Source organism: Nipponia nippon, unplaced genomic scaffold (genome assembly GCF_047370975.1).
Source record: "Nipponia nippon isolate SJK-2023a ecotype South Korea unplaced genomic scaffold, ASM4737097v1 scaffold_22, whole genome shotgun sequence".
Taxonomy (NCBI): Eukaryota; Metazoa; Chordata; class Aves; order Pelecaniformes; family Threskiornithidae; genus Nipponia; species Nipponia nippon.
The window spans coordinates 7,320,142-7,332,777 of record NW_028262339.1 but is presented as its reverse complement, the minus strand read 5'-3'; the positions used below and the strand labels follow the sequence as shown (position 1 = coordinate 7,332,777).

Below are 12,636 nucleotides of genomic sequence, written 5' to 3'. Positions count from 1 at the left end.
TACAATAGCTGTTTTAATAAGACAGAATAAAAAGAGGAATATAGATAGTGAGTAAATGTTATGTCCCTTCAGATGCTGAAGTGTTGGACAGACCCCAGATGGATTTTCCCACAGCGTGCTGCACAGATCCCGTCCGTGGAGAAAGGTTCCTCCTTTTTGGTCATTCAAGCTATTATAGAGTTGTTTTCTTGTTAGAAACTTATATTCATAAAGGATGTTCACATGAGAACTTGTTGCACTTTGGTGGTGTAATCGCTGGTACCAAATGGGAGCTGCCTGCAGGCTCCTTTGTTACAGTGAGCTGGCTGAGTTTATTCTGCTGCCAAGGAATATGTGCAGCACAACACAGGCCTGAAGGCTGAGCTGTACCTGCAGCATGGCAGGTATGTGGATCACTAACTCCTCAATGTACAATGGTCTCTGGGTCAGGATTGCTACATTCCACCCCTTGATCCACATACAGTTTACCTTTCCCTTCCTCTTAAAGAGAAAAAGATATTCCCTTAAAGATGTCTCACCATCTAGCCTTTGCAACATTCAAATGTTTTGTCATTTGTATAATTTGTTTATTTTGATGGAGCATGGTTTGGTAGTATATACTCTTTACTCTTTGGTTAGGAAAAAGATACTAGAAGAAAGAATCTGATGACTTCATAAATGGAAAGGGTAAATAACTGGAGTTGAAAGCTGAGTTTTGCAAATAGCTGGAAATGAGTGGGGGGAAAAAAATTCCATCAGTATTACCTGCACAAAGACCCCTCAAGGTTCAGATAATTGTTCCAGTCTGTGCCTGTTCTGTTTTCCTCCTACAAATCCCCTATGTAAAATGGTGGAAGAAAGAACTGCTGAAGTTTGGGATCTTTTATCCTGGGAGAACCTGCATTGTTCAAGACAGCTACAAGATTAATGAAGCATTAGAGACAGGAAACACTAGTCATTTATCCTTTTAAAAACAAGTGAATGCTCTTGGTTGTCTAACTTGGTAATTTTTAACAACCATCATTTTAAGTGCATCATTTGGAGATGATTAAGGAAACCTTGCAGAACAAATGTTTGATGTCAAGATGGACAATGCTAATCATTTGGAAAATTGACTTGGGGGAGGGCAAACTAAAGAGGTCAACTTAATTTCAATTGTTGCTTTGTGGCAGGTTTTCATTAAAGTTACTTGTACCAGATGAGGTTTCCTTTATACTCTACTTCCATTTCCAGTTTGGGAGTCATCCCAGAAGGAAACTGGGGAGTTTGGCTGAAGCTCCTCTACAGCACAATTTCAGCCTTCTTCAACAAGACCGATAGTTGGAAGCAATCTTCACTCAAAGTAGTCAGCAATTTAGGCAGGGCAGGTTATCAGTTCTCCATTTAATCTATAGATGGAATGGTCTAGGGTGAGATAACCACTAATATAGTTGCAGCCTAAAGAAATTATGTCTGCGTGTGTTCCCTACTATCTGGGATACTGTTTCTTATATCAAGTTGTAACTTTCTCACTTGTTTGTTTGCCCAGGGCTTGTAACTTTTGCTTGTACAAAGACCGAGATATTTATCATTAGTGCGGGGCAAACCTGTATAAATCTGTGTGTGGTTTTAGCTGATGTTTTTAGATGGAATAATGCCTGTTTTCATGGATCACAGTAGCTGGGATACTGCGAAATTTTTTTCCATGCTAAGTTTGCAAGATTGTATTATTGGGTGTACTTGGCAAGATTGGGGGGGGGGTGGGTGCTGCAGGGGTGGCCTCTGTGAGAAGAGGTCAGGGGCTGCCCTGTGCCGGACATAGATGGTTCCAGCCGGCTCTGCAATGGACCCACCGAAGGACAAAGCTGAGCCAATCAGTGAAGCTGGTTTTGCCTCTGTGAAAGCATATTTAAGAAAGGGCAAACATGCCACACAGGAAGAGGAGGAGGGCAAAAAAGAGAAACAGTAGTGCTAACACCAAGGTCAGAGAAGAAGGAGGGGGAGGAGGTGCTCCAGGTGCCAAAGCATAGATTTCCCTACAGTCTATGGAAAAGACCACACCAGAGCAGATATCTACACTGCAGCCCATGGAGGACCCCATGCCAGAGCAGCTGGATATTTCCTGGACTGCAGCCCATAGAAGAATCCATGCTGGAGCAGGGGAAAAGTGTGAGGAAGAAGGTGGCTTCTGTGAGAAGATGCCAGAAGCTGCCCCCAGGTCGGACACAGACAGTTCCAGCTGGCTGCAAGACAGACCTGTCGCTGACCAAAGCTGAGCCAATCAGTGATGTTGGTAGAGCCTCTGTGATAACATATTTAAGAAAGGGTAAAAAATGCTGCGCAACAGCAGCTGGGAGAGAGAGGAGTGAGCCTATGTAAGAGAAACAACCCTGCAGACACCAAGGTCAGTGAAGAAGGAGGGGGAGGAGGTGCTCCAGGCACCAGAGCAGAGCTTCCCCTGCAGCCTGTGGAGAAGACCATGGTGATGCAGGTTGTTCCCCTGTAGCCCATGGAGGTCCATGGTGGAGCAGATATCCACCCTGCAGCCTGTAGAGGACCCCACATCAGAGCAGGTGGGATTGTGCCCTGAAGGAAGCTGCAGCCTGTGGAGAGGAGCCCAAGCAGGAGCGGGTTTCTGGCAGGACCTGTGATCCAGTGGGAGACACACACTAGAGCAGTCCATTCCTGAAGGACTGCAGCCCATGGGAAGGACCCATGTTGGAGAAGTTCATGAAGGATTGTCTCCCGTGTGAGGGACCCCACAGTGGAGCAGGGAAAGAGCATGAGGAGGAAGGAGTGGCAGAGATGAAATGTTATGAACTGACTGCAACCTCCATTCCCCATCTCCCTGCGCTGCTTGGCAGGAGGAGGTAGAGAATTCAGAAGTAAAGTTGAGACCAAGAAGAAGGGAGGGGAAGGTGGTTTTAGATTGGTTCTTATTTCTCATTATCCTACTCTGATTAATTGGCAATAAATTAATTTCCCCAAGTTGAGTCTGTTTTGCCCATGACGGGAGTCTGTTTTGCCCATGACGGTAATGGCTGAGTGATCTCCCTGTCCTTATCTCAACCCATTAGCTTTTTGTCATGTTTTCTCCTCCTATGCTGTTGATGGAGGGGGAGTGATAGAGCAGCTTGGTGGGCACCTGGTGGCCAGCCAAGGTCAACCCACTGTTGTCCCAAAAACTTGGGTCCGTTACCCGGTGTGCATCGCCCAATTTACACACAGACTCGAGGTATTTTCCTTTATTATGTAAATGCGCAGATATGGGTGCATGGTACAAACCAGCACACCGTTGGTGTAAACTAACAGTTATTTATACACAAGATTTTAACATATCTAATCATCTAATACATATTCATTGTTTCTCTGTTAAATGATTGGTTAAAATTCTTCGCCTGCCATGTAAATTACTATGCATGCTCACTATGATTTTCGAGACCTTTACTTCCTTAATCTTTTGGGTTGGTGGGTTTCTTGAGTGGGTGGTCTTTGAGTTGGTGGTCGTGATCTCCCCTTGCTGGAATTACCTTTACCCTAGTTTCACTTAACTTTGGCCCTTCACGGGCAATTAACAAAACAGACTATCATTCACTTTGGGGTTTTTGTTCTGAGACAGATATCCTGTTTCACGATGTCATGGTATTGTTAGGGTAAAATGAGCTAAGATAATCTTTACCAATATCACCACCACCAAGCCAGGATGCTATTGGCTGCCTTGGCCACCTGAGCACACTGCTGGCCCATGTTCAGGCGACTGTCAACCAACACCCCCAGGTCCTTTTCCACCAGGCAGCTTTTCCAAGCTTGTAGCGTTGCGTGGGATTGCTGTGACCCAAGTGTAGGACCCAGCACTTAGCCTTGTTGAATCTCATACAGTTGGCCCCGGCCCAACGATCCAGCCTGTCCAGGTCCCTCTGTAGGGCCTTCCTACCCTCCAGCAGATCGACACTTCCACCCAACTTGGTGTCATCTGCAAACTTCCTGAGGGTGCACTCAATCCCCTCATCCAGAGCATCAATGAAGATGTTGAACAGGACCGGCCCCAACACTGAGCCCTGGGGAACACCACTCGTGACCGGCCGCCAACTGGATTTGACTCCATTCACCACCACTCTCTGGGCTCGGCCATCCAGCCAGTTTTTAACCCAGAGCAGAGTGCACCCATCCAAGCCGTGAGCAGCCAGCTTCTCCAGGAGAATGCTGTGGGAGACTGTGTCAAAGGCCTTACTAAAGTCCAGGTAGACAACATCCAAAGCCTTCCCCTCATCCACTAAGCAGGTCACCTTGTCATAGAAGGAGACCAGGCTAGTGAAGCAGGACCTCCCTTTCATAAACCCATGCTGACTGGGCCTGATCCCCCGGTTGTCCCGCACGTGCCGCGTAATGGCACTCAGGATGATCTGTTCCATAACTTTCCCTGCCACCGAGGTCAGGCTGACAGGCCTGTAGTTCCCCGGATCCTCCTTCCGACCCTTCTTGTAGATCGGCATCACATTTGCTAACCTCCAGTCAACTGGGACCTCCCCGGTTAACCAGGACTGCTGATAATAGATGATGGAAAGTGGCTTGGTGAGCACCTCCACCAACTCCCTCAGTACCCTTGGGTGGATCCCATCCAGCCCCATAGACTTGTGCATGTCTAAAAGTGGTGTAGCAGGTTGCTAACCATTTCCCCTTGGATTATGGGGGCTTAATTTTGCTCCCTGTCCCTGTCTTCCAGCTCAGGGGGGCTGGGTACCCCGAGAACAATTAGTCTGACTATTAAAGACTGAGGCAAATAAGGCATTAAGTACCTCAGCCTTTTCCTCATCCTTTCTCACTCTGTTTCCCCCTGCATCCAATAAAGGATGGAGATTCTCCTTAGCTCTCCTTTTGTTGCTAATGTATTTGTAGAAACATTTTTAATTGTCTTTTACGGCAGTAGCCAGTTTAAGTTCTAGTTGGGCTTTGGCCCTTCTAATCTTCTCCCTGCATAACCTCACAACATCCTTGTAGTCGTCCTGAGTTGCCTGCTCCTTCTTCCAAAGGTCATAAACTCTCCTTTTATTCCTGAGCTCCAGCCAAAGCTCTCTGTTCAGCCAGGCTGTTCTTCTCCCCTGCCGGCTCGTCTTTCGGCACATATAATGTCATGCTCAGCAATAAAAACTGGGGTAGAGGAAGACTGGAGGAGGGGTGTGGGTGTAGGTTGAAGGTAGCTGGTTAAAGGGTGCCCTGAGACTGGTTGGGCATCAGTGTGCTTGCGGGAGGTGTTGAGTGATTGCCTTTCCATTGCTTGGTTGTTTTTTTTCCCTCTTTCCTTCATGTATTAAACTATCTTTAGCTCAACCCATGAGTTTTCTTGCTTTTGTTCTTCCTATTCTCTCCCCTGTCCTGCTGGGAGGTGGGAGGGAGTGAGCAAGCAGCTGTGTGGGTGCTTGACTACTCGCTGAGGTCAACCACTATGTGGTGAGTTGACCTTGGCTGGCTGTCAGGTGTCCATCAAACTGCTCTATCACTCCCCCTCCTCAGCAGGACAGGAGGAGAAAATAAGATTAAAAACTTGTGGGTCGAGATAAAGGCAGTTTAATGAAATATGAAAAGGCCATGCATGGAATCAAAGCAAAAAAAATTATTTATTCTCTACTTCCCATGAGCAGGCGATGCCTAGCCACTTCCTGGGAAGTAGGGCCTCAGTATGCATAGCGGTTGCTTTAACTTAGTAACCAATGCCCCTCCTCTCCTTCCTCCTTTCTCTTAGATTTTATGGCTGAGCACGATGTCATATGGTATGGAATATCCCTTTCGTCAGTTTGGGTCAGCTGTCCTGGCTATGTCCCCTCCTAACCTCTTGACCACTCCCAGCCTACTGGCCTTTGGTGGTGGTGGTAGAAAAGCAGCCTTGATGCTGTGAGAGCACTGCTCAGCAGTAGCCAAAACACTGATGTGTGGAAATGAGTCCCACTGTCTGACTCAATTCTTTCTGGGGTACCATGTTGCCATAAAACTTGCCTTTGAAGGCCCAAAACGGTTTACAGGGTATGTTTCTAGCCACCTGGTAGTTGCTTCCACCATGGTGAGTATGTAGCACTTGCCTTGGCAGGTTCGTGGCAGTGGTCTGTTATAGTCAATTTGCCAGGCCTCGCCATATCGGTATCCCAGCCACCGCCCTCTGTTCCAGGAACACTTTACTCACATGGCTCGCTTGATTGCAGCACATGTTTCACATTCACGGGTGACCTGCGTGATGGCCTCCATGGTCAGGTCCACCCCTCGATCACGAGCCCATCTGTATGTTGCATCTCTCCCTAGATGTCCTGATGTTCCATGGGCCCATCAAACTACAAATAGCTCACCCTTACGCTCCCAGTCCAGGTCAGCCTGAGCTGCTTCAATTTTGACAGTCTTGTCTACCTGTTCATTGTTTTGATGTTCTTCAGTGGCGCAGCTTTTGGGCGTGTGAGCATCTACATGACATACCTTTAGAGCAATGTTTTCTACTCGGGCAGCAATGTCTTGCCACAATGCAGCAGCCCAGATGGTTTTACCTCTGTGCTGCCAATTGGTCTGCTGCTGCTGTAGCCACCCCCATAGGGCATTTGCCACCATCCATGAGTCAGTGTAGAGATAGAGTACTGGGCACAAGCATTGATCATGCAACAGGCTCAAATGGGGGACCCTAACCACCCAGGAATCCAGGAAGAGATCATGGACTAGCCAAAAGGGAGAGATTTTGGAGCATTGCCTGAGGAGGTGGCTCTTGCCCAAGAGTTATCAGAAGATGAAAGACATTATGCTCTGTTTTCCAATGGATCCTGTCGTGGTGTAGGAAACCATCAGAAGTGGAAAGCTTGTGTGGAGCCTGACACAACAAGTTGTGGGAAGCCAATGCTAGCAGCAGCAGCTGCAGCAGCAGTTGCCGCATGCTAAGAGGAGTGCGAGGCTTGCGAGGTACCTGGGGGGTGTCTGAGGGGATTTCTTGGCCCCTGACACCCTTGGGCTGTGTGTGGGGAGGGACCAGGTGGCAGCAAGGATGACCAGCTGCTGGAGGACACCAAGACGCTGGGGGACTGTGGCTTCACCAGCCAGACTGCCTGCCCCCAGGCCCCTGCCACCAGTCATAATCCCCCTGCAGGGAGCTCAAGTGGTGACCACCTGACAGAAAGCTATGTCCTCTGCATCTGCTCTGTAATTAGCACCCACTGGGACTGATGTAGCTACCCAGACAGAGCTCCCAAGGAAACATGCAGCCATCCAGGTCTCCAACTACAAGGTGTACCCGAGGTTTCTACTGGTGTCTGAGAGCAGTAGTGAGAACTCCTGTGGGAGGTGCACCCAGGTAGAACTGCTCAGCTTGGTGGATGAGCTTTGGGAGGAAGTGGACAGGTTGAGGAGCATCTGGAAGTCCAAGAAAGAGATTGACTGTTGGAACCATACTTTGCCCTCACTGGAACAGAAATGTCAACTAGGCATAGCACATGACAAGGGGGGATCCTGCATCCTCTCTCCACCAGGCAGAAGGCAGGGACTTGAGGGATAGAGCTGAATGGAAACAAGTCTCTGCTCGGGGAAGCAGGAGAATCATAGAATCATAGAATGCTTTGGGATGGAAGGGACCTTTAAAGGTCATCTAGTCCATCCCCCCTGCAATTGGCAGGGACATCTACAACTAGATCAGGTTGCTCAGAGCCCCATCCAGCCTGGCCTTGAATGTTTCCACCGATGGGGCATCTACCACCTCTCTGGGCAACCTGTTCCAGTGTTTCACCACCCTCATCGTGAAAAATTTCTTCCTTATATCTAGTCTGAATCTACCCTCTTTTAGTTTAAAACCATTACCCCTTGTCTTATCGCTACTGGCCCTGCTAAAAAGTCTGTCCCCATCTTTCTTATAAGCCCCCTTTAAGTATTGAAAGGCTGCAATAAGGTCACCCCGCAGCCTTCTCTTCTCCAGGCTGAACAACCCCAGCTCTCTCAGCCTTTCCTCATAGGAGAGGTGTTCCATCCCTCTGATCATTTTTGTGGCCCTCCTCTGGACCCTCTCCAACAGGTCTATGTCCTTCTTGTACTGAGGACCCCAGAGCTGGATGCAGTACTCCAGGTGGGGTCTCACGAGGGCAGAGTAGAGGGGCAGAATCACCTCCCTCGTCCTGCTGGCCACGCTTCTTTTGATACAGCCCAGGATATGGTTGGCCTTCCTGGCTGTGAGAGCACATTGCTGGCTCATGTCCAGCTTTTCGTCTATCAGTACCCCTAAGTCCTTCTTGGCAGGGCTGCTCTCAATCCCTTCATCCCCCAGCCTGTATTGATACCAGGGGTTGGCCCAACCTAAGTGCAAGACCTTGCACTTGTCCTTGTTGAACCTCATGAGGTTCACACGGGCCCACCTCTCCAGCCTGTCCAGGTCCCTCTGGATAGCATCCTGTCCCTCAGGTGTGTCGACTGCACCACTCAGCTTGGTGTCATCTGCAAACTTGCTGAGGGTGCACTCGATCCCGCTGTCTATGTCATTGATGAAGATACTAAATGGTACTGGTCCCAGTACGGACCCCTGAGGGACACCACTCGTCACTGTTCTCCATCTGGACATTGAGCCATTGAGGAGAAGCTCCTCCTTGTCTGCTTTGTCTTCCCAGGTGCCCTTACACAACAGATATGAGGCTCTGGAATTGGAAGGACAGGGACATGATGACCATCCATCTATGCTAGAGGAGTCCCCAAGGTCAGGTCAGCCTATCCCCCACATCATGACCACCTCCATGAAGAAAAAAATGATGGATTATTCTCATAGGTGACTCCCTTCTGAGGGGACCAGAGGGCCCGATCTGCTGACCAGACCTGCCTTTTAGGGAAGTTTGCTGCCTCCATGGCCCTTGGGTTAAAGACATTAATAGGAAACTTCCTAGCTTGATACAGCCCTCAGATTATTATCCACTATTGCTTTTTCATGTCGGTACCAATGAAGTCGTGATGTGAAGTCCAAGGGCAATCAAAAGAGATTTCAGGGCCTTGAGAAGACTGGTAAAAGGATCAGGAGTGCAGGTAGTATTCTCTATCCTCCCATTTGTAGGGAATGAAATTGAAAGAAACAGGCAGACCCAGCTTATCAATACCTGGCTCTGAGGCTGGTGTCATCCACAGAATTTTGGGTTTTTCTATCATGGGATGGTCTATGTGACACTGGGCCTGCTGGGGCCTGACGAGCTTCACCTTTCTCAATGGGGGAAAAGTATTTTTGATCATGAGTTAGCCGGGCAGACTGAAAGATCCTTAAACTAGGTTCAAAGGGGGAAAGCGATAAAATCAGGCTTACTAGTGATAAGCTATGGGATGGCATGACAACGTTTGAGGGACAGTGTGCTAGTGAGGGCTTTTACTCTGCTCCACGATGTACTGAGTACACTGGAGCACATCTGAAATGTTTGTACACTACTGCATGCAGTATGAGGAATAAACAAGAGGAACTAGAAGCTTTGGCTCAGTCCCAGAGCTACGACATCATTGGCATAAGTGAGACTTGGTGGGAAGAGTCCTGTGACCGGAGTGCTGTGATGGGTGGTTATAGGCTCTTCAGGAGAGATAGGCAGGGAAGGTGAGGTGGATGGGTAGCACTGTATGTAAAGGAGGGGTTGGACTGTACAGTGCTTGCAGTTGGGGACGACATGATTGAGAGCCTCTGGGTAAGGATTAGGGGGAAAGCTAATAAAGCAGATGTTGTTGTGGGAGTCTACTATAGATCACAGAATCATAGAATCATAGAACGATAGAATGGTTTGGGTTGGAAGGGACCTTTAAAGATCATTTAGTCCAACCCCCCTGGCACGGGCAGGGACATTCTTTCACTAGATCAGGTTGCTCAAAGCCTCGTCCAACTTGACCTTGAACACTTCCAATGATGGGACATCCACAACTTCACTGGGAAACCTGTTCCAGTGTCTCACCACTCTCACTGTAAAAAAAAGTCTTCCTTATGTCCAATCTAAATCTACCCTCTTTCAGTTTAAAACCTTAAGCCCCCTTTATATATTGAAAGGCCGCAATAAGGTCTCCCCGGAGCCTTCTCTTCTCCAGGCTGAACAACCCCAACTCTCTCAGTCTTTCTTCATAGGAGAGGTGTTCCAGCCCTCTGATCATTTTCATGGCCCTCCTCTGGACCTGCTCCAACAGGTCCATGTCTTTCTTGTACTGGGGACCCCAGAGCTGGATGCAGTACTCCAGGTGGGGTCTCACGAGAGCGGAGTAGAGGAGCAGAATCACCTCCCTCGACCTGCTGGCCACGCTTCTTTTGATGCAGCCCAGGATATGGTTGGCCTTCTGGGCTGCAAGCGCACATTGCTGGCTCATGTCCAATTTTTCATCCCCCAGTACCCCCAAGTCCTTCTCTGCAGGGCTGCTCTCAATCCATTCATCCCCCAGTCTGCATTGACACTGGGGATTGCCCTGACCCAGGTGCAAGACCTTGCACTTGTCCTTGTTGAACCTCATGAGGTTCACATGGGCCCACTCCTCAAGCCTGCCAAGGTCTCTCTGGATGTCATCCCTTTCCTCCAGCAAATCAACTGCACCACTCAGCTTGTTGGCATATGCAAACTTGCTGAGGGTGCACTCAATCCCACTGTCCATGTCATTGATGAAGATATTAAACAGTATTGGTCCCAGTACCGACCCTTGAGGGACACCACTCATTACTGGTTTCCACTTGGACATTGAGCCATTGACTCTTTGGACGTGGCCATCCAGCTAATTCCTTACCCATCTAACAGTCCATCCGTCAAACCCATATCTCTCCAATTTAGCGGCAAGGATGTTGTGGGGGACCATATCAAAGGCCTTACAGAAGTCCAGATAGATAACATCCGTAGCTCTTGCCTTGTCTGCTGATGCAGTCCCTCCATCATAGAAGGCCACCAGATTAGTCAGGCAGGATTTGCCCTTGGAGAAGCCATGTTGGCTGTCTCTAATCATCTCCCTGTCTTCCATATGCTTTGACATGTCTTCCAGGAGGATCCGCTCCATGATCTTACCATGCACGGAGGCGAGGCTGACTGGTCAGTAGTTCCCAGGGTCCTCCTTTCTACCCTTTTTAAAAATGGGTGTGATGTTTCCCTTTTTTCCAGTCACTGGGGGCTTCACTTGACTGCCATGACTTTTCAAATATGATGGAGAGCGGCTTGGCAGCTACATCAGCCAATTCCCTCAGGACCCTGGGGTGCATCTCATCAGGTCCCATGGGCTTCTGTATGTTCGTGTTCCTCAGGTGGTCTCGACCCTGATCTTCTCCTACGATGAGAAGGACTTCATTCCTCCAGTCCCTGCCCTGAGGTTCAAGGTCTTGAGAGATGTGGGAAGAGAGATTACCAGATCACCCAGCCAGGATGATAACACCGATGCATTACTCTACAAGGAATTAAGGATTATCTCTAGATCAGTTGCCCTTGTCCTTGTGGGTGACTTCAACGTCCTAGATGTTAACTGGGACTATCAGACAGCAGACATGAACAGGTCCAGGAAATTCCTGAAGCACACTGAAGATGATAACTTTTTGATACAGGTACTAAGGGAGCCAACTAGTAAAGGTGCCCTCCTAGAGCTATCGTTTGTAAATAGAGGTGGTCTTGTGGGTGAAGTGATGATTGGTGGCTCTCTTGGCCACAGTGATCATGAAATGGTTGAGTTTAAAATCTTTGGTGATATGAGGAAAAACTGTCAGCAGAGCTACTACCCTGGATTTTGGGAGAGCAGACTTTAGGCTACTCAAGGAACAAGTTAATAAGGTCCCCTGAGAACCTGCTTTCGAGGGTATTGGGGTCCATAAATGCTGGTCAGGTCATTTTCTAAGAGCCATCTTTTAAGAGCAGAGGAGCAGGCAATTCCAATGTGTCAGAAGTCAAGCAAGTGGGGCAGAAGGACAGCTTGGCTGAACAGGGATCTCCTTCTGGAACTTAGGTGGAAAAAGAAAGTGTATGATCTCTGGAAGCAAGGGCAGGCTACCCAGGAGGACTATAGAGATGCTGTTCGCCACTGTAGGGAAAAAATTTCTGTGGTCAAAGCTCAATTGGAGTTGAAGCTGGATAGCACTCTGGTGAATAACAAAGTCTTTTTTAAATATGTTAACTAACAGCAAAAGGAGGACTAAAGAAAATGTTGGTCACCTCACAAATAGGGGGAACCCCTGCAATGGAAGAAGGCCCAGAGAAGATATGCAAGGATGATGTGCTCATGAAGCTCAGAAAAGAATGTAGGAGAGGACCACAGCTATTGAAAAGGAAGCTGAACTTACCTCAAGGGGACCAGAGGATGGCCTTTGTTGTAGATAAATGGCTGTATCAGTTGAGTGGGTCAACTGGTTATGTGAATGGCCTTCCTAAAATAATCAGTAGAAAGTATTATCTTCCTGAGCCAGGCAGACCAACATGGGGGAAGGGTATATGTGGCTCAGCCCAACACAAAGTATAGAAATCAAACAACCAACAAAATGGACTTTGAAGCGAGGAACAGGCTCGAGCTGGCTTCAACCCACATATTCCTTCCTGGCGATTGGGGATGCCCAGCATCATGATGGTGAGCATAGAGACTGGTAATGAGAATCATATTTGTACTGTGATTCAACTGTATATTGCAATTGCTATATTGTGCTTGTGTTGTGATTTCAGGCTATTGCTGTATCACTTTTCTAAATCAAAATCCCATGTAGCATGA

At 48.2% G+C, this 12,636-nt stretch overlaps 1 protein-coding gene across 3 annotated transcripts in view; it reads left to right on the top strand.

Annotated features, from left to right (window-relative positions):
* Positions 1-12,636, top strand: part of LOC148055464 (ras GTPase-activating protein 1-like) — a 100,517-nt gene that overhangs the window by 67,268 nt on the left and 20,613 nt on the right. Inside the window, exon 4 of one of the 3 annotated variants that reach the window (XR_015705371.1) lies at positions 73-1,685. The exons of the other annotated variants lie outside the window; for them this stretch is intronic. The gene's annotated coding sequence lies outside the window, so the exon portion shown is untranslated. Of the gene's footprint in view, positions 1-72; positions 1,686-12,636 lie in introns of those variants that run through there. 3 annotated transcript variants of the gene reach the window in all.